The sequence below is a fragment of the Rhinolophus ferrumequinum genome, chromosome 3 (genome assembly GCF_004115265.2).
Source record: "Rhinolophus ferrumequinum isolate MPI-CBG mRhiFer1 chromosome 3, mRhiFer1_v1.p, whole genome shotgun sequence".
Taxonomy (NCBI): Eukaryota; Metazoa; Chordata; class Mammalia; order Chiroptera; family Rhinolophidae; genus Rhinolophus; species Rhinolophus ferrumequinum.
In genome coordinates, this window is record NC_046286.1 from 38,888,885 (window position 1) to 38,910,823 (window position 21,939).

The following is a 21,939-nucleotide window of genomic DNA, read 5'->3' on the forward strand; positions in this document are numbered from 1 at the left end:
CCTGTATCTCTGGTTTGTCTCCTCGGTTTTTGTTTTCTTTTCTTTTTTTCTTAATCACAAGTTGCCAACAGCACTTTATTTTTTGTTTTCAACATCTTGTTCTGCAGTTTTCTTGGCCCTTTTGCCCAGATATCAAAGAGCTGGGCATTGGCACAGGCCATGTGAAGACTGGCAGACGCCTTGAAGTTCTCCTTTGTGACGATCCTGGCTTTCTCCTTCTTGTAGACATTCTGTATGGACATGACTGGTCCTGTTGGCTAGGTAGCCAGGGGTAGTTCTTCAGCAGAGCTGTCTCCCTTCTGGGGGTAGGGTGAGGGTGGGGTTGGGCTTGCTGGGAAAGAGAATGAGCCTGGAGCGGTACTCCTTCAGGCGCTGCCTGTTAGCCTGCAGGGACTTGGTGGACTTGTTCTGTTCCTCCGATCCAAAGAGATCCCAATGGGCCAGGCCACCCTTTTGTGGATGCTGGCCACCCTTAACTCCTCCTACCTGAAGCCCCTGCCGGCTTGCACTTTGGTGTGGTACCTCATGGTGGGGCATCTCACTGTGAGCCAGATGCACGGTGTGGGGCGATGCGGTCCGCTTTGGCTTTGGCCTGCTGGGCCTGGGGTCTGCAGGCTGGTTAAACCACATGGGCACACGCTGCTGCCAGTCCTAGTGGAACTGAGATTCTCAAACATGGTAAACTTAACAAGAATTGTTTTTTAAGAAGAAGGCAAAATGTCAGTACGTTTTGTATTCTATGGCATTGTTTTTATGGCAAATAGTTGGTCTCCATTTTGAATGTAACCTTCTGACCTTCCATTGCCTGGCTGGAAAACAGAAAATAATAAATTAGAAATAAATCAGTGTAGCTAAGGAGGGAAGTTAATTTTCAGGGACTGAGTGATCTGAATGAGTGTTTAACATTAAGGTACATCACTTTCTTTTTTATTTGCATTTGCTTGATATTTTTTGTCTCTCCCTGTATCTTTAACCTTTCTTACGGCTTTACATTGGTTGCAGTTGGGTATTGCATTTTAACCAATCTGACAATCTCTGATTTTCAGTAGAAGACATCTGCCCATTCATATTTAATGTAATGATTGGTATACTTCGTTTTTCTCTGTCTTACTTTATTTCTTTACAATACTTTTTCTTCATCTTTCCTTTTTCTTAGTTTTGCTGGTTTGGCCAACTTGCTATGTATGCCATTTATCTCTTGTTAATATGAATGTTTTACTCTACTTTTCCATTACATTTATTCCATTAGTTAATTCTATTAATTCTTCTCTTTTCCTGAGCTATCATTTTTCATGCACATAACTTGCTTTTTCTGCCTGGGAGTTTATACAATTTTATTTTGAGAGTTCAGGCACTTATCTGGATATACCCAGGTACATGTTCTTTTTCCCCAGTCATGCCTTCTACTCGGCAATTCCTTTCAGTCCGCAGATTCAAGTCTGTCTTAAGCTCACAGAAAATACCGTGTTTCCCCGAAAATAAGACCTAGCCAGACAATCAGCTTTAATGCGTCTTTTGGAGCAAAAATTAATATAAGGCCCGGTCTTATTTTACTATAAGGCCCTGTCTTACATCATATAAGACTAGGTCTTATACTAACTTTTGCTCCAAAAGACGCATTAGAGCTGATTGTCCGGGTAGGTCTTATTTTCCGGGAAACAGAGTGTTTTCCATTATCAGTGTAATAATGTATTTCTCTTTCAGGAATTCCTACATATATGCTGTGTCTACTAAATCTGTCCTAAAATTGTTTTATGTGTCCTTTCATGATTCCCCATGCTTGTGCCTGAAGTATTTATTCTATGGTGTTCTAGGCCAGTTTTTTGGCCATTATAATGATCATCCTCTTCTACAATTCATGCACTCAATTGTTTCATAGGGAAATCATGGCTTGCTTTGATTTCTCCAGAAAATGTCTTTTTGTGCATGTGTGTTATGTGATTCGTTTAAATATTTTTGAACAACTTTCCCATTATCTTTCTTTTATAACAGTTCTGTTTCACCAAGAAAGTAGTAATTGTCCTGACTAATCTTCTCTGGTTGCTGGGCCCTTAGCTGGGTTTTAACATGACTGACTTGTCCTGGGCTGGTTGATGCAACACCCCAAGTTGTGCCAGTATGGTGTGTGATGGATGGTGGCAATCCCACGTGGGCTGCCAGTGCAGTAGCTAGCAGGTTACCAGTCTCCAGGCAGCTACCAAAAGAAGCCTCCAGGCTCCCAATCATTTATCTCCAGCCTCAGTAATGGGAGGACATAGCACACCCATTAAGCACTCACTTGGCTTATTCAGGGGAAGGGGATTTGACATCTTAATATGGGCCATGTAAAGAACTTTTCTGCCTGATAAGTTTTTCTAAAACTTCCACTTTCTGATTCTTTTCCTGGGAAGTCTGTTGTAGGTCTCAGGCTCAGACTCTTGCCCACCGCAAGATAAAGCAAGAAAGAAAGAAAAAAAGAAAGAAAGAAAAGCCTCACATGTTTCTCAACCCTTGATATCCTCAGGACCCAAGGGTGTGTTGACACCCAGCTCGGCATTGGTATAGGTGGCTGGTCAAAATAGGCAAGTAGCCAGGTGTTGGGAGTAGAGAGGTAGGTGGCAGCAATCATTTCCTAGAATCCTTTTGTTGCAGAAAACACATTAATTTTAGCAGGGTAAAAGGGGGAATGTTTTTCTTCTAATTCCTTCTTTTTGCCCCCAGTGACAGTAATTTTATCCCACTTTTGTTTGAATCTTTCGTGATATATGCTAATGATGTTTTATTTTCTCAAACTATCAGTGGCCTCAGAGAAAACTGGTCTGATAGCCTGGCATTTCCAATTGTAATGGTTTAATTAACTACTACTTTAAATCAAAATGATCATTTTGGGGTGTTGGCCTATAGCACTTAATTGGTTTATATCAAATAACTTTAAATCACAAGTCATTATGTTTAATTATCTGGGATAATAGTATACAGTTTATCTTGGAAGTTTCTTCAAGAAGTTAAACTGCTTAAAAATATACATGACACATACCGTATAGATAGGAGTGTGTGTGTATGTGTGTGTATCTGGCAACCCTAATATACATACATATAATACATATACACATACATATAACTATATGTTTATATGTAGTTATATAGTCAGATTTAGCCAAAACAACTAGCACATTCAACTAAATTTGAATTTCATATAAACATTAAATAAAAATTCTTAGTATAAATATGTCCCATGTAGTATTTGGGACATACTCATACTAAAATTTTTATTTATTGTTTACCTGAAATTCAAATTATACTAGAAATCCTGTATTTGGCAACCCAAAAATATATATAAATATATATGCAAACATATATAGATTTGTTTGTGTGTGTGTGTGTGTGTGTGTGTGTGTGTGTGTGTGTATGTATAAGAGAGGGAGATAGGGATTGTTTATTTTTGTTTTGAAAAATTTTAAGACTAAAGTTACCATGGCCATGCTTTATGGCAGAAATTCCAAACTACACTCGCAGTAAACTATATAAAGGTGGGAATCTGTCTTGTTTACTGATATATCTCTATTATTTGTCATAGTACTTGGCACAAACTGTTTTCAGTGAATATTTGCTAAATAATTGAGTGAATTAGTTTTTTAGGAAGAGAGCTCTGATGGTAACTTGAATATCAGCAATAATATATTTTCCACTAAAATGTGAAGCTTTAAACTTAACTAAACATCTGAGCATCATTTGAAGCTGATTTGTTTATTGATATTGATATTTCATCATAAGGAGAATTGCTGAGTTCCAACATACTATGAGATAAAACTTGCACATCTGTTTGTTTTTGGTGTACATTATTTTCTGAAGGAACTCTGAGATTAGATGTGTCCTGGTCAGCCTCCTTATGCTGTCTGCATTCCACATTCTTGCTTTTAACTCTCAGCTGTTTAATGTCATCACAGTACTGTTGTAAGAAATAATATTTATTGAGGAATTGCCTATGGATAAGTAGTCTACTCATTCTTCTAAGTATTGGAAACTCTATCTTTGGAACAAGGAAGATCATCATTACCCTTGGAACTCTCTTTTTTTAAACTCTTGAATGTTGCCTTTCACAAAGTATACTTTGGTATTATGTTATGGTCCAGCATTGAGGAAAAAATTGAGGAAAATTAATGAATGTCTTAGATTCTTATTTATTAAAAATTGATTTTGTTTTACTTCTGGTATATAAAAAGGAGCTATCAATCCATTTATTAAAAGCTTATTTTAAGCTATATCATCATAGAGACAATGCAGTTCTGTGAGTTTTGAAAAAATAAAGTGTGTAACACTCCTACAACAATCAAGATACAGAGTAGTTCCACCACTCCAAAAAGTTTCCTCCTGCTGCCCCTTTGTAGTCAGCCCCTCCCATAAATCCATACCAGGCAACCACTAACCGGATTTCTATCACTATGAAAGTTCGCATATTTCTAGAGTTTTATATAAATGGACTCATAGTATGTACTCTTTTTTTGTGTGTAGGGGGGCGGATTCTGTCTTCATTCACTCAGCATGCTTACTTTGAAATTCATCAAAGTTGTTACATGTATCAGTAGCTCATTCTTTTTTCTAATTATTAAGTATAATAATTTTCCATTATGTGGTTATACTACCATTTGTTTAGCCAGTCATCTATTGATGGACATTTGAGTGGTTTGCGTTTTGGGGTTAGTACAAATAAAGTTGCTAGGAACACTCATGTACAAGTCTTTGTATGGGCATATGCTTTCATTTCTTTTGAAGTAAATATACAAGAGTGAAATGGCTAGATCATATGGTAGGTGTATGCTTAATTGTTTAAGGAATTGTTCAACTGTTTCCAAAGTTGTATCATTTTACATTCCTACATGCAGTTGTTCCACATCCTTGCTAACACTTGGCATGGTCAGTCCTCTCAAGTCTAACCATTCTGCTAGGTTTATAATGATATCACACTGTGGTTTTGATTAGCATTTCCCTAATGACTAATAGTGTTGAACGTTTTTTCACATGCTTATTTACCATCTTCTTTGGTGATATGTCTATTCAAATTTTTTGTATACTGCACTCAGCACCCCCGCCCCCCTGCCACTTTTTAAAGTGGATTATTTGTTTCTTTATTAAGTTTTAGGTATTCTTTATACATTCTGGAAATAAGTGCATATATATATATGTGTATATATATACACATATATATATATATACACACACATATATATACACATACACATATATATATATGCAAATATTTTCTCACAGTCTGATTTGTCACTTCATTCTCTTAACAGTGTCTTTAGAAGAGCAGAAGTTTTAAATTTTGATGAAGTCCAATTTATCAATTTGTTCTTTTATGAATCATGCTTTTTATCATTTACATCTATGATACGTTTTGAATTAATTTTTGTGTATGATGTGAAGTATCAATCAAAATTCATTTTCCTGTGTATGTGTATCCAAGTGTTTTGGCACCACTTAACTGAAAACACTATCCTCTCTCCATTCAACTGCCTTTACACCTTTGTTGAAATGAATTGTTCATATATGTGTGGGTCTATGTCTGGATCCTCTGCTCAGTTCCAGTGACCCACTTGTTTATTTTGACACCATGTTGTTGTGATAATGTAGCTTGATAATAAGATTTGAAATCAGGTAGTGGTTATCCTCCAACTTTGCTTTTCTTTTTCAGTTTGTCTTAGCTATTATGGGTCCTTTGCATTTCCATATGAATTTTAGATCAGCTTGTCAATATCTACAACCAGCCTGCTGAGATTTTGATTAGAACTGTATTGACTCTACTGATCAATTTGCAAAATGAATATTAATGATTGATGATGACTATTGCAATTGTGCCTGCCTAATGGATGCCCAGTGATTCTACTGAAATGTGAGGATCACTGCTAGCACTGTTACTACACTTGTTAAATGCATCCATATACCTGATGCTAACACAGAAATATAAACATGTAATGTCTCGCCCTATTTTATTCAAAATAGTACACTATTGAATATGAAAAAGAAAGCCCACTTAAGATGATCATTCTACCTCCACACGGGTGTATTAGAAATTTGTGTTTTGAATTAATCTGGAGGAAGATTAACACTTGTTGAAACATAGGGGAATAGTAATTTCTAAGTAAGAAAATACAAAACAACGTAGAGAGTTGGGAGAGGGAAACACTGAAAAAGAGAATGGCAAGAAATTTGATGTGGGTAACTGTGGCATGAAATCTAACCTAGGGAGGGCTTTTCAATAGACTCGGGGCTTTGACAGTGAAACAAAAATGGAAGGACAGGCAAAGTCAGGTTGTAAGAAACAAAGGCATGTTTACCTCAGAAGAGAGAGTGTGATTTGATGGTACCTTATATGTAAGTTTTAAAGGCTGTGCCTGAGATGGATAGTTGTCTAACAGTATTGGTTTCCTTCTTTCATAATAAAATTTTAGCTGGGTACATGGCCCCTAGGCAATAACTACATTCCCTAGATTCCCTTACACCTAGGTGTGGCTGTTTGATGAAGTTCTTGTTAAAACCGAAATGGAAGTGAAAATACTGTACTCAACTTCAGGATCATATCCTTCAAGGGAAGGGTAAGTTTTCCTTTCTCCCTCTCCATCACATGCCTGGATTGTAGAGGTGGCGGCAAGCCATCTTATACTATGAGATGACCGCATCACTCTAGGGCAGGGGAACAAGATAAAAAGAACTTGGGACCTGACCACTTGGAACTACAATACCAGCTGTAGACTTATTCCTAGACTGTTATGTGAAGAGAAATACATTTATAGTGTGTTTGAACCATTGTTAATTTGGGTCTCTGTTATAGCGGCTGTCAAACTAATACAAGGAAGGATAACTGCTCACTGGGAGGTTGGTAAAAAAGGGTCTCTTTAAAGTTTTGCATTTTAAAGCTTGAAATACTTGTATTACGAGCCAATATTCCCCTACAGAATCACAAACATTATAAAAACATTAGTTTAGTGCATACCTGTGAGAGTAAAAAGATATTATTTGGTGGGGGGGTATGTCTCCAAGGAAACATGGTGAAATTGATAAAATATAGATTTATTTTGAATAAAAAAGACCAGCCTTTGAATAGTGGTGCTACCACTTAGTAATTGTGTAACATCAAGTGAGTTTGCTTAACTTTGCTTTCCTAACATGCAAAATATCTACCTTCTAACCTAGTGTGAGATTCAAATTAGATAGTATCTGAAGTTCTAAGTCATAGGTACAACTTTAATGATAACCTCTTCCTCTATCCCCCACCCCAGCAGTCAAGATACAATGATCATTCACTTTGTAGTATAGTAAAGTCATATAATTTATTATTATTATTATTATTATTATTTTATTGGGGAAGGGGAACAGGACTTTATTGGGGAACAGTGTGTTATTAAAACCGAAATGGAAGTGAAAATACTGTACTTCCAAGTCAAGATGTTGTCCTTTCAGTCTTAGTTGTGGAGGGCTCAGCTCAGCTCCAGATCCAGTTGCCGTTGCTAGTTGCACGGGATGCAGCCCACCATCCCTTGAGGGAGTCAAACCAGCAACCTTGTGGTTGAGAGCCCACTGGCCCATGTGGGAATCGAACCAGCAGCCTTCGGAGTTAGGAGCATGGAGCTCCAACCGCCTGAGCCACTGAGCCGGCCCCCATATAGTTTATTACTTGAACAAGTTTTCTATGCATTGGACATAGCTGTGTAGAGCTACTATTTACTAGATAATACACGACTTGTCGTATCAGTAGATTTGGGTGGAATCCAGCTAATATATTTAGCCAAATGATGATTTTTTTGGTGCCAACTGTGGAATGAGCATGTAAGTCTCTTAATTCTAAGTTTACTGCTTGACTGTCTGCATTAGTAGTCCCAAACCCAAGTATTACTGTGTCAAGCAGGGAATATACACAATGTGGGCTTGGAGAAGTCCAAATACATAGACTGTAAGCAATGGAGGAGGATGTAGCTACTCAGCTCCTGTGGATTTGGGATGAGGCTCTTTTCAATTTTCAAGGGAATTACAAGTCTGAATTTTTATGTGGAATGTCCTGTTTTTTAAATATTGGTCCAGTTTTTTCTTTTTTTTTTTTTTTTTTTGTTTAATATTTGAGTTGAATAAGACATGTCTGTGGCCACCAGCTTGCTGCCTCAACTTTCCACACCATCCACTTTGACAGACTCATTCTTTGCTGCAGCCGATGCCTCTTGAGAAATCCATTGACTGTAGATATGCTTAACATCAGCACACGTGTATTCTCTTATTATTGTAGATCTCTGTGCTCAGACCCTGTACTTGTTCTAAATAAGACACTCAGATTTTAACTTAAAAGTGTGGTTATTATAAACACAAGGAAGATACTTCAATGATGCACTATTTTACAGGGTACCTGGAGCTTATTCTGTGGGGTTTTTTCCACTCCCTCTGGGGAACAGAAGAAGATGATGTAATAAATATACCTATGTTTATTTTGTGTGAAGCCAAATATGCAAATGCTGAGTGCATTTAAAAAATCAAAATCAGCAATTCAATTATTTTTCTTTATTAGAACAGCCAGGAGTGAGCTTGTTACGATGGATCTGCTTTGTTGTAGCTTGCTCTGCTGGCAATGTCTAAATGAATTAAATGAGTCAGAGTCAAAGAAATCTTATAGGCAGCTTTAATCTCCTGTCAGAAAGGATAGCTAACTGAGTTGAATATCAGTAATTTTTTTCCTTGGCTCATTTTAGAAGTTGTGTTCTTAGCTACATATTTGTGGACTTACATTTTAACCTTAAAATTACACTCCTAATATATTCTTAAGACTGGGAATTTTGGTGTCCAGTCTTCTAACTTAGTGATTTGCTAGTTCTTAAAAGTCACCCACATAAAAATGCCATTTCTCTGAAACTTGTAAGAGGCAATTTCTTTAACACTCAATTCTACCAGAACCCCGCAATAGTTTTGTTTTCTGTTTTGGTAAGACCAGCAACTTTCCAAATTTTCATTTTGAGAGTTTTCATTTCTCAAATGAAAACTTAATAGAATAACATATATAATATGTCACAACATGATTCTCTGTTGAGGTCAAATGGGGGTAAATGTGGTTCTCTTGTGCGTCACATAAAATTCTCTAAAATATCCTATGGCTAAGAAATTTATGTCAGAAAGCAATCTAGAAATGAGGCCAGCCTTTTCTGTGCTGGGGAGGCTTTTGAGCTCTTGGGAATTTGTTACTACTATTCTAGTCAGTTCCTCTTTTAAGATTAAACTCCACTGGGCAGGAAGTGGAGCTTTTTCCTGTAATGAAAAAGATTCTCTTCTACCAGAAGGGGTCTTTCCAAAAGTAAAATAAAATGCGGTCACCAGGTGTCAGATAATTAGTAGGTTGAAGGCTGTAATGTTGATGAAATAGCAATTGCTGACCCAAGAGTCTTTGAGGAAAGCAGAAATGTCTCATTTTAAAGACATCTTTGCTCTTAACAAATTGGGCATCATGAGCTCTGACATTGGTGGCTTATTAATGACATACATAAAATACAACTGCACATAGACCAAGAGCCGTGTGTAAATATGGAGGTTCAGACACTTAGTTTCCGGAAGGTGTCATAGCCCCATAAATAGGGACTATCTACTGACTTCTTATGTGATTCATAAAGGTACCTATAACAGGTTTCCACTTTCTTCTCAAGCTTTTTCTCTCCACCTGAGTGCTCTGTTCTCACTGGATATTTTCTAGGTTGATACATGTTTCTTAGTACCAGAGTTGTAGCCCTCTATGTTTTGGTAAGCATGTTCTTTTCCCCCTACAAATAGGGATCTCCAATCATTCCACACTGGAATTATGTAGAATAAATCTAATCCTTGACCTACTTGCGTTTAGTTTTATTTTGACCATAAAAAGTATAAAGAAAACTAATGAACCTACTAACCACCTTGAGCGATTAAACTTTATAAATTGCAGTCTTATATATCTCTCCCTTATTCTATTCTCCTCTTCCCCCCACCTGCCCAGAGGCATCCACTGTTCTCATTTTTAAATAAAATATTATATATAGTCCCCCAGAATATATAATATTTTATATATTTTTATACTATATAAAAATATCCGTATAGCGTCCTAAATTTTTTTTTACATCTTAACATCATTCATTATAATCATTTCTCCCTCAAAGGTAAAGAGAAACTCTCCCTATAGACTTAAAAATCCTTTGTGGGGATTTTCAATGTGCATCCCCACATAACCAGCAATGTCAGTTCTTGACCAGTTAAATATTCTAATATATGTACAAGTGGAAGTATACAAGGATATTTGTTACAGCACTGTGGTAATAGCAAAACTAATCATTAATGTTAAATAAACTATAGACCAAACTATGCAGCAATTAAAATAAATGAACTAGATCTATATTTACTGATCATAGGTAAAGCTCTAAGACATATTACTAAATTAAAAAAGCAATTGCAAAACAAAATTTAAATTATGATACTATTTTTGTTTGAAAACTGTATATTTCTATATGATCTTATATAGCTTTATAAATATATAGAAGAAATTTCGCAAGCAAACTTTGAAAGCTGATAACAGTGATTATCTCTAGGATTGGAGGGGGACATCAAGGAGTATTAAATTTTTACAAGAAATGTACATGTTAATTAACTAGAAATCTAAATAGAATTTAAAGTGTCAATGAAAGATTTCAAGGCAGGATAATAACACTGACTTGAAACAAAAGATTAAAACTATCCCAGCAAATGATTAGCTTAATGGCCTCAAGGAGCATAAATAAACCAGGGGACTGAACTCAATAGCCACCTAAATACCTATCCCAATACCTTAAATTTACAAAATGTGTATAGGTATAGTCATATCAACACTGGTAAGCAAGAAAAGTGATTGTCAGCAGACCAGAAATTACAAGCTGCACCCTGAAGAAAGAAATCAATGGGTTTGGATGGAGAAGAGTTGAGGAACCCCAAAATATGTGCAGTAGAAAAACACTGAAAAGGTAAGACAAGATGAACTGAAATTCTAAAAACAGTGAACAAATACCAAGAACTGGACAAAGCACTGAGGCAGTAAAGAGGATAATTAATAATTTAATTAGAACAAGGACCCTAACAATTGAATTAGAAAAGTAGTGTTAACCTAAAGCTAAAATTCTCAAGACACATTCCAAAGAAAGTGATACACCAGGTGGGAGAGAGTTCCTGGGGAGGATACAGAGTTCTGAGAGAAATGCATCCAAACAAAAAGAATAAGGCAGCCCTGTCCAGGAGGAAGAAACACTAAAAACTGCCACCGCCAGGGAAAAGGTCTTCTTATTTTAGTAACTGGGAATTCAACCTTGCCTACCTGCCCCATTCCCAGGCACCAGAAAGGGAAGCTTCACAGTGGACAGGCTGCTGTCCACTGGACAGTTGCAGGAGCTCTGCAATCAATTCTGCTGTGTATTTGGGGAAAGACAATGCACACCAGTTACTACACAATCAAAAGTTTCTCATTGAAAGATATGAATGGACAACAGAAGATCGTCAGATATTTGAGGAAAAACAACTAAATGAAAGGGAGGCCCAATAGAAACAAGTGAATATACAAACTGATCCCAGAAGAGGCAGAGAAAATTAAATGGCACAGAACTTAAAAAAAAAACAAAAAACATTCTAAGTGATAGTTTTCATGGGGGGTTGGTGCAAAGAAAAGCCAAAAGTTTGTTAGGGAAAAGAGCAATTAGACAACATGAAAGAATTTTAGCAGTTAAAAATATAATTGCCCATTAGGAGATACTCCAGTAGAACTAGGGGCAAACTGAGCAAGAGGAAGACAACATGGGATCCAGAAAACAGAGGCCTCAGCCTGGAAGGGCAATGAAGGCAGATCACAGGAAAAACAGTTACGCACTGGCCTAAAAGAGCTGTCAGGAGAGAGTGGAGCAGGAGGATGGGTGCATGGAAGCTAGCTAGATCTTCAGGAGGAGTGTCTTCAGAAAATGACAAGGAACTCAAGAGAATAGATAGTATGATGAAATATATGAAAATACGATATGACGATCAGATATGATGGAAAAGGAGAGAAGATAAATAAGAAAACTCTGATATTAAAAAAAAAAAGCCCCAATTTTAAGCAATTAATGTAAGAAAAAAATCAGTTTGTCCTTCATTTTAGGGTCACCATTATAATTGATTTAGGAGTCATGACATTGAAAGGAAAGATAATGCCATCACCATGCTTGGCCTGGCATGATACAATATTTATATGAACATAAAAATGTACATACCTTTGTGGATTTTCACTGTTTAGAGTCAAGCAATCGATAAAGCATAGAAGCTTTGGTTGAGTAGTAGGACAAAATATAAATTTAATTGTCTTAATCAGGTTAAAAGGAAAAACAATTCAAGTGTACCTAATTAAAGTTTCAGGATGAGAGTGGGGAAGTGGCAGGAATGAGGAGGTAAGTGTTCCTATTCTATCTTACAAAGTATAGAATCAAGAAATAATTGTCAAAGTTGATTGAATTAAGACAATCATTAATAGAGCTAAAGATTATGTTAGAGATACAAAGTTTTGAAGAGATGGAAGAGAATAGTAATATAGACTAATAAAGACAAGGATAATATAATTGAGCTAAATCTCTATTTTTCAGTGAGACAAGAAATAGATGTATAAACATATTTAGCACTGTGGAATTAACAACGAGAGAATTAAAAAGTAATAGTTCAAAGAGGAGAGAGGACCTGGGGAGTGATAAGAGTGGAGATTGTTGCTTTTCCTATACTATTTGATTTGTTGTGTCCGTGAACTGCTATTTGATTTGTTATTGTGTCCATGAACTACTATCATTAACAAAAAGAAATTTATCCAGGAGATAGAGTAATAAAGAGATGTAAAATATGAGAAAAAGATTGAGAGATATGAAAGACCAATACAGACCTAATAGGATTTTCAGAAGACAATAAAGGAAATCAAAGAAAGTCTACTCACTAGATAGCTTTAAAATAGTACAAAACCAAAGCCCATAGGCCAAATCTAGCCCACTCCCTGATTTTTTTAAAATAAAGTTTTATTGGTACCTAGCTATGTTCATTCATTTATGTATTATCTATGGATGTTTCCATGCTACAACAGAATTTAGTAGTTGTGACAGAGACTGTATGGTCCATGAAAGTACATACTAACTGGCCCTTTACAGAAAATGTATTCCTGCTCTAGAGAAACATAAATGAAATGAAAAAAATCTATCTGTTTAACAAACGATAGGAAAACAACCAAACCAACCAGAACAACAACAAAAGAAAATATACTACATAGAAAATATAAAATACGATTGTAGGAATAAGGCCAAACATAATAAAGTATGTATGGGTTAAATTTGGGTTAAATTCCTCTATGCTTAGATTAGAAAGTGTCCTATGACACAGTTTATAAGAAGCTCACTTAGAACAATGTGCCATAGAAACATGGAAAATGGCGAAATGAACAAAAATGTACTAGCAAAATGTGATCTCTAAAAACAATGCTGAGGATTCTGGGAAAATGGTGGAGTGGGAAGCACAAGGAATCTGTCTTCCCACCTAGACAACAATTGCTGGGAGAATTTGTCTGATGTAACCATTTTGGAACTCTGGAGCCAATTGAAAGTGTCAAAGATTTTATTTAACTCATTAATTAATGAAACATTAAAATGGATGAAAACTGGCAAAATTCATGAATATCCATATGGCAATAATCAATTGCATTCCTCTGGACATTATTTGCATTTCTAGAAACAAGACTCACTTGCATTACTATCAGTTTTCTAATTTCCTAAAACTTACAGAATTGTAAAATAACTCAAAGACCATGAAAAGCTGAAATAACCCTGAAGAGTGCACTAGACAGGACATTCAGTATGTTTTTGTCTTCCTACACTACTCAACTCTCCCCACCCCACCCACACCTTCCAAGAGTGTATTAGAATGGGCAAGTTTAAAGGTAGAAGTTTGGCATGGTTGAAATGATCTATTGTAAAGGCAAGAGGCATTTGAAGTTGGTGTTAGTTCTCTAGAACCTGTGACTGAGTTATATGGCAAAAAAGAATTAAGATAACAGATGGAATTAAATTTGCTAATCAGCTGACCTTAAAATAGAGAGATTATTTTGCATTATCTGGAGGGTCTGAGGGTCCTTAAATGTGGAAGAGGGAGCCAGAAGAGGTATTCAGAGTGATAGGATGTGAGAAGAACTCCACCTACTGTTTCTGACTTTGAAGATGGAAAGAGGCCAAGAGCACAGGAATGTGGGTGGCTGCTAGAAACTGGAAACGGCAAAGGAATGGATTTTCCCCTTGAGAATCCTCTAGAAAGGAATGCAGCCCTGCTGACTCCTTAATTTTTAGCCCGATGAGCCCATTTTGGACGTCAGAACCTCAGAACTGTAAGACAATAAATTCATGCTGTTTTAAGCCTCTGACTCTCTCCTTCCTTGCTCTTTTACTTACCAGGATTCTTGGGTTACAATAGAACCACATGGATAATCCACAATAATTTTCTCATCTCAAAATCCTTCGTTTAATTTAATCACATCTGCAAAGTCCACTTTGCCTGTAAGTTAATGTATTCACAAGTTCTGGAGATGTGGACATCTTTCTGGAGCCATTATTCTGTCTATCACAGAACTTCTGATTCTATCTCAACATTTTTTTAAATATTTTTATGCCCTTGCATTTACATAACATCTTGAAAGAATTCTTTCGTCTTTCAATTCACTAATTTGATCGTTTGTTATGTTCATTCTGTTACATAATCAGTTTTTAATCTCAGTAATCATGTTTTTAATTTCTAAGAACTCTGATTTGTGTGTAGTTTGTGTGGACACGACCCCTGTATCTCTCTAAAACTACAAATTATGCTTTTTAAAATATTTTATTCTATTTTCTCAACTCTTTCCTTGGGAGTTAATTCTTCCCTTTGTTGGAGTTCATGCTTTTTCTGCTGTACGTTTTTCTCATATATATGGTGACTGTTCATTTCCAGCGTATACTTATAGAAGAATGTTTAGATAATATGATATTTATGTTTACAGTGGGTTTCTCCCCTTCCCCCATGCCCGCCCTCTCCAAGTGAGGCTTTTCATTTCCACAGTTGGAATACAGGTTCTGCTTTCACGTGATTGTAAGAAGGGTGGGAGAGAGGCTGCAAGCTAATTGGATGGTCTTTTAGACTATGTAGAATAGCACAGGGGTCAAGGGTGGGCTCTAATACTCGATTAACGGGGTAAATCCTGGCTCTGCCATGTGTAGCTATGTGACTTTGGAAAATTTACGTAACTACCGTGTGCCTGTTTTCCTGTTTCTAATATTGTGAAAAGAGTAGTGCCTACCTCATATAGAGTTGTATGACGATTAAATGTCAGTTCATATAAAGCTATTAAAACAGTTCCTGGCGTATAGTATGAGTTCAATTCATGTTAGCTGTTGTTTTGTAGTAATGTTCAATTTGTGAACATGGGCACTTGTGGTTTTATTTTTCTGCTGATCGTATCCCTCTCTTCTGCTTACCACCTATAGACTGCTGCTTCTCTTAGTTCACACTGCGTATGATTGTGAGATTATTCTTGGGGAAATTCTCCCTTTCCTCGGATTTCCTTTCCACTTAACAGTTTGATTTATAGCCTTCTATAAATTTTCTATTCATATATCAGGATATACAGTGTATAATATATAGTAACTTATGCATAAAATTCTCTCCCCTTTTTTCCAACACATTTATCTGTAACTTCCTTTGTCAATTACTGTATTTTAAACATTTTTTGTTATCAAAATGCATATGAGTTTCCTTTAAGGAAAAAAGAGCAGATGCAAGTAAATTTTTAATTGGTACTGGGACAGCAGGTTAGGTATTTGGGATGAAATGAAGCTAATTAAGGAATTAAATATAAAATGTCAAAAGTTATCCAGAGAAAAATAGAAGGCAATAGCAAAGAAAGAACTCATTGTAGGGAAGTGGGGAGAATTGATTTGACTACATGAGAAAGTTCTTCAAGAAAGTGGACTGAATCCACATTTTCAGACCTCTCATCCTAGATCCCATGGAAATGACAGTATATATCTTAAAAATAAAATACATAGCGACTCTGGAAATCCAGGAAGACCCACCAGCAAGACAGGGCAGCAGGAGTTTTCTAGAACTCCTCAAACAAGCAAACAGATCAATCAAGAGACAACAGAGCTGAGGGACTGGTACAAAGGCAAAAGAAGGTCCTCCAAAAAAGTGAATTTCCACAGAATTGCAGAATAATCTCACGCAAGAGACTAAGGATTAGCAGCCTGAGCGGCCTATAGACAGTTGGCTGAAGACCTGGCTCAGGACCCGCCATACAACACTTACTCTTGGATAAAAGCACAAATGCAATTCTGTTACCTGGAAATTCTGACTCAGGGGACTCAGAAGACTCAGAAACCTCAACTTACTAACTGCTGGGGCGGCCGCTATGGAAAGTCCCTATCCCAACATTATCATTGGAAATAATAGTTACTATATAATTAATTAATGGTATTCTTTTGTCAGTGCCACAGTGTTTTGTTTACCTTTATAACATGTTTAATAGTTTGTAGAGTTAGCTTCTTCCTAATGACTAATTTTTAAAACTTTCTTAGAGATTTTCGCTACTTGACTTTTTAATAGCTTATTTATGAGTTTACTTATCCCCCAATTTTAAAAATAACATAAAGTCAATTCCAACTTGGCTTTTTAAAAGATCAAGAATGAGAAGATAATAAAATTGCCTCTGGAAACATTTTTAAAAAATCAAATGTGGTGAGAGTTTGGATTTTTTTGCAGAAAAATCAAGAGTGAAGAAATCATATTTCGCTGCAACATGACCTCTTACATCCTTTAAGTTAATTGAATTAGAAGACAAGTTAATCTGTGAGACATTTATCCTTCTGAAATAAAGGTGAATCCTGAACATGCCTTAATGACTCACATCCATCCTAAGGTTTAATTCAAGGTGCTCACTTTTGGTTTAGGTTCCAGTTAAGGTCCGATTAGGCCGACAGCAGCAGCAAAATGCTATGTCCAGAGTACTCAGAGCTAGAGATTGCCACTCCATGTCTGGTAAAAATCAAAGTAGTATCTTGGGAGTTCAAAGGAATTTTATAAGTGCCAGAACCATCATAGGCTTGCTCTCAATCGCAGGTAACTTTTATGAGATGAAGTTTCTAATTGAATTTACTTACGTCTGTGTAATTCAGTGAAACAACATTTTAATGGTGCAAGGTGTATGTGTGAGAGAGGGAGAAGGAATGAGATCAGGCTATGTACTTACATCCAGGAAGATATATTATTGAAGCTGCCTTTCTTTGTTCGGGGGGCGGGGGAAATAAGACATTTTGATGGCTCATTTCATTATATCGATGTAAGATAAACAGGCATCGATTTTTGTGAAAGGAAAATATAAAGACACATTTTTTTCCCCCTTAGGCTTGTAAGACATAGAACTCTAGCTCTGAAGGAGGAAAGCGACTGGCTGACTGACCTTCCAAACTGTTACACTTGGAGGTTCCTGGGGAAAAAGAAGTTAGTCAAATTTGCATAGAGGTCAAGGAGCCTTTTGGGAAAAGTAGGAAGGAGACCCTGACACTTTGAATTTTAATGTCATGACAATGTGTCTGATTACTGAGGTGCTCTAGTCTAGGCCAGGTGGCAGTAAGAACTGCAGAGTACTCTGAGAGGAACCTTCTGGCAGAGAAAAGGCTGGACTGGTGCCTGGCTCTCCGTACCAGACGTTGGGTGATGTGCGAGCCGCTGTAGCATATCATACCTGGCATGTAATGATCTAAGCATCTTAGATGAGGCCAGTGCATGCTTCCTGCATTTGTCCACAATTAAACTTGTCCACTGTTGTCTGTTGTCACTAAAAACTGAGAAACCCAGGTCTGCCATGGTGTGGGACAACCACCAATTGAACAGAGAGGTAAGAAGCTGCTTCTTCCTTCCCCAGCTCGGAGAAGCCACTCTAAGGGCAGCAGTGGGGATGTGGGTAAAAGCCAATCCAGGTGTCGTTTGATTTGAATGTATATTGGGTTGCTTCTTTAAGATGAAAAATAATACAAAATTCTATATAGAAAATGACTAGGGCCCCCCTCCCAGGACCAGGAAAAGGCTTCTGCTAGTGAGGGGCCCTGAAGCTTTATCTTGATTAGTTTTGGGAAGGTGGGCTGTGGGGAGATTCTTCCCTTACTTGTGGCGGAGGCTGCCCTGGGTGTCTGTGGGGGTTGGGGGGTGACCACTGCCTTCTAGAGTGACTCAGTGTGGCAGAGAAGGGGCATCTGGTAGACCAACGAGGTTGTTTTGTTTTGTTTCTCCCCTCAGTGGAGGCTAGGAAGGAGCTTAGTAATGAGGAGGGAAAGTAGACATTCATGTGGCAAAGAGGATAGCGAGGGGCTCAGTCGTACTATTTTGCACGATAGAAGTTTCCTGTGCTCTAAGCTTGTGAAGCAGGACACCCCTATCCGTTCTATCTCACAGCTCAATGCCTCTGAAGTGAATGAGGTAGTTAATAAATCATGGAAATCAGTTGAACTTGTAATATAAATGTGTCTCCATAAAATTTCAAAAGTGCTTCTCTTTCTAACATGTTAGGGCCACTCCTATGATTTCAACTGTTGCCTCTGTGCTGATAGATAACATGACATTTTCAACTGAATGCAAGTCAACCCCATTCACTGTGCCTCTCTTTTCAAGGCATTCTTGTCTTCCTGTTTCCGCATTTCCCAGTGACTAAATCCAACAGCTGAAATTAGAAGCTGTCTTCCTAGCTTCACTTTCTCCTTCCTCTTCATCCTCCATAGCCCAGGAGTTACTAAGCCCAATAGAATTTATCTCCTAATGTCTTTTCTATTCATTGCCTCCTTGTAGCCCAGTGTCACTGCTCGATTCTAGAACACTGCAGTGGCTTCAAGCTCTTCATTAGTTTCTTCCTTCTAATAATTTCCTTACATTGCTTCCTGAGAGGGCCCTTCGAGAGCACAAATACTGTGTCACTATCAGCACACAAACCTTTCTGGTTCAACAGAGTCGCAACCTACTTTTTGGTATCATCTCCCACCTCTTCTCCTGGCCCCAGTCCCACGATGTGGGACTACTTGCTGCATCCTGAGTGTGGCATTCATTTTCACGTCTTCTTACTATTTTCTCAGACTGGGATGCACTTTCCCTTCTTTTTCTACCAAATAAATACCTATTAATTTCAAGTCCTATTAATTTCAAGTTAAATTGTAACTCTTATGTGATGATTGTGCTAATCCCCCAATTTGAATCGATTATTCACACTTTTATGATCCCATAACACTTTTGAAAGCATTTGTATTTCCTCAGTTTGAGCATTTCTATCATTCTGATTTCTATAATATTGTATACACGTGTCGCCACCATTAGGCTGTGAGCAGGACTGGGTTCTATTCATTGTTATACTTATTCTCTAACATGAGTTCTGGCTCATCAGGGATCTATGGGAACACAGCCACTGCTGTTGGCAGAGTTTTACTTTTATTTAGCATATTCTCAATGCCCACAGGAAATAAGTCTGAGTTGCAAATGGAATACAAGACAACTTCTTTTCTTTCTTCTTCTTCTTGCATGTGCTCTACATGCAAATACCATTAATCATGTCTTAATGCATTGCTTCCCTTTCTGGTACTCAACTCTATTCTGTTTTTATTCTTTTTCCAGAGTTCTTCCTTCCCTTTCTTATAATATTTAGCTTCTAGGGCTGTTCTCAAAATTTGTTCTTAATAAGAAAAAGAAATCTAGTTCTGGATATCAGCCTGACTGTTCCATTTCATTTTGAATGGTCTTTACATTCCAGAGAAGCATTGGCAATTTGAGTCCAGTGAAAATAAGAAATGGTTTTTGACACAGCATAGAATCTGCTTACAGCTGACTTAAAGAACTAAATAAGAGGTGAGCTATTTTCTGAGTTGTCAGTGATTTTTAAATTGCTCATGAAAGTAGAAGAGTTCTGGCAAAGAAACCAGATGACTTTGAGGGGATAATGGGTGAGAGAGCTTTTATCAATGTGGAATAGTTATCAAATGAGATAATAATTTAGCTGTAGTTACTAGCGATTGAAGGGTATTTGTGTAATGAAATGGGAGTTGATAGCTTCAGTTCATTTTCCAATAGAGAAATGTCAGAATCTAAATGGACCCCAAAGGGCTATAGGAAGCTGTTTCTTCTAAAGGAAAAAGTATTGAATGGGGAAAACTGAGTTGGTCCTGAATTACCAACACAATCATTTTCTTGAAGGGTGGTTTAACTCTTCATTTTTCTTATAATGTATGAGTACCCATTGATGTGGAGCTTATACCGTGTTTCCCTGAAAATAAGACCTAGCCAGACAATCAGCTCTAATGCGTCTTCTGGAGTAAAAATTAATACAAGACCTAGTATTATATTATATTATACCCAGTCTTATATAAGACCCGGTCTTATTTTACTATAGTAAATATAGTAAAGTACTTATAATATAAGTACTTATAAAATATAGTATTTATAGTAAAATAAGACCGGGTCTTATATTAATTTTTGCTCCAAAAGACGCATTAGAGCTGATTGTCTGGCTAGGTCTTATTTTCAGGGAAACACGGTACAGTGTTGACCAGGACTCGAGTAAGCAATCAAATAGCAAGGAAAACAAGATGTTCTGATCTAATGCATAAATAAATAAACATTTAAAAACCTGCTTTGTTTAAATGTTGTTGTCATTATATGCAATCTTGATGGTCAAATGAACACTTTCTTAATTTTTTTATCTTAGTGATGTATTATATTGGTGGTAAACAAACGAAAAAGTGAAAGCATTCAAAAATCTTCTTTTTCTCTCTTAATTGCTTTACAGGAAATAAAAATTCAGGGAATTGGGAACATTTTCATTTAACCCACACAATACAGCTTTAGTTTTACTTAAACCCAAAAATGTTTTTGAAAATCTATTATATGCAAAGTAGTATATGTTGTGCTGAGAAGAATGCAAATCTATTACAGGGCTCTTTTGAGAGAGAGGAAAAAAATGAGAAAAATGTATATAGGGGTTGTTTGTAAACTATATAAGAATATTTAAATGTTAGTTATAATAATTATCATTATTATTAAACAAACATCCTTTGTACCATATCTCGTAATTTAATGGGGGCTATAGATTTCTAAAGTATTAATACTGAGAAGGCTAGAATGAAAATACAACCCAATTTTATAGGAAGTATGAGGGAAATCAAAGTTAACTTAGTTAGAAAACTCTGGAAGGGTTTCTTACAAAAGGTAACACACAGACTATTTATTTTATAGAAATTACCCTAAAGAAAAGGTATGCAGATGCTCTCAGTGTTTTGTTTCATTGTTTTCATATTATCTCAATTTCAGTGTTTAAATGTATCCAATAAAGAGTCATAACTAATTATTTTCTAAGTTACTTTTTATAACACTACCAAGTTGTTTACCTTTGGAATGTTCCTTCCCCAAAGAGAAAGCCAGAAGAATTTCAAGAATGTGTGTTTATGTTCATTCTGAAAATATTTCTAGGCAAATATACATATACAGATACACACACACACACACACACACACACACACACATATATATGTATATATGTACACATACATATATATACATATATATGTGTATAGTTGTGTGTGTGTATCTATCTATCTATCTATCTATCTATCTATCTATCTATCTATCTATCTATCTAATTACCTGTGTATCTCTTTGTCAAAGCTGACCTCTTCACTAGAAAAGCATTTTAACCTATTTGGATCATTAATTCTTAAATGCTACCTGCTCCTTTTGGTCTACCAAAAGCTGAGAAGATACAAATATCTGCCTATGATAATAGCTAATGTTTAAGTTCTTATTATTTGTAAATCACATTTTATGTAATTTATCTAATTCTCATTAACAGCTTATGCAGTAGGTATAGTTGTCAGCACTCCCTTTTAT

At 36.5% G+C, this 21,939-nt stretch overlaps 1 pseudogene; it reads right to left on the bottom strand.

Moving 5' to 3' along the window:
* Positions 1 to 75: 75 nt before the first annotated feature.
* Positions 76 to 17,886, bottom strand: LOC117020654 (60S ribosomal protein L13-like; annotated as a pseudogene).
* Positions 17,887 to 21,939: the final 4,053 nt, after the last annotated feature.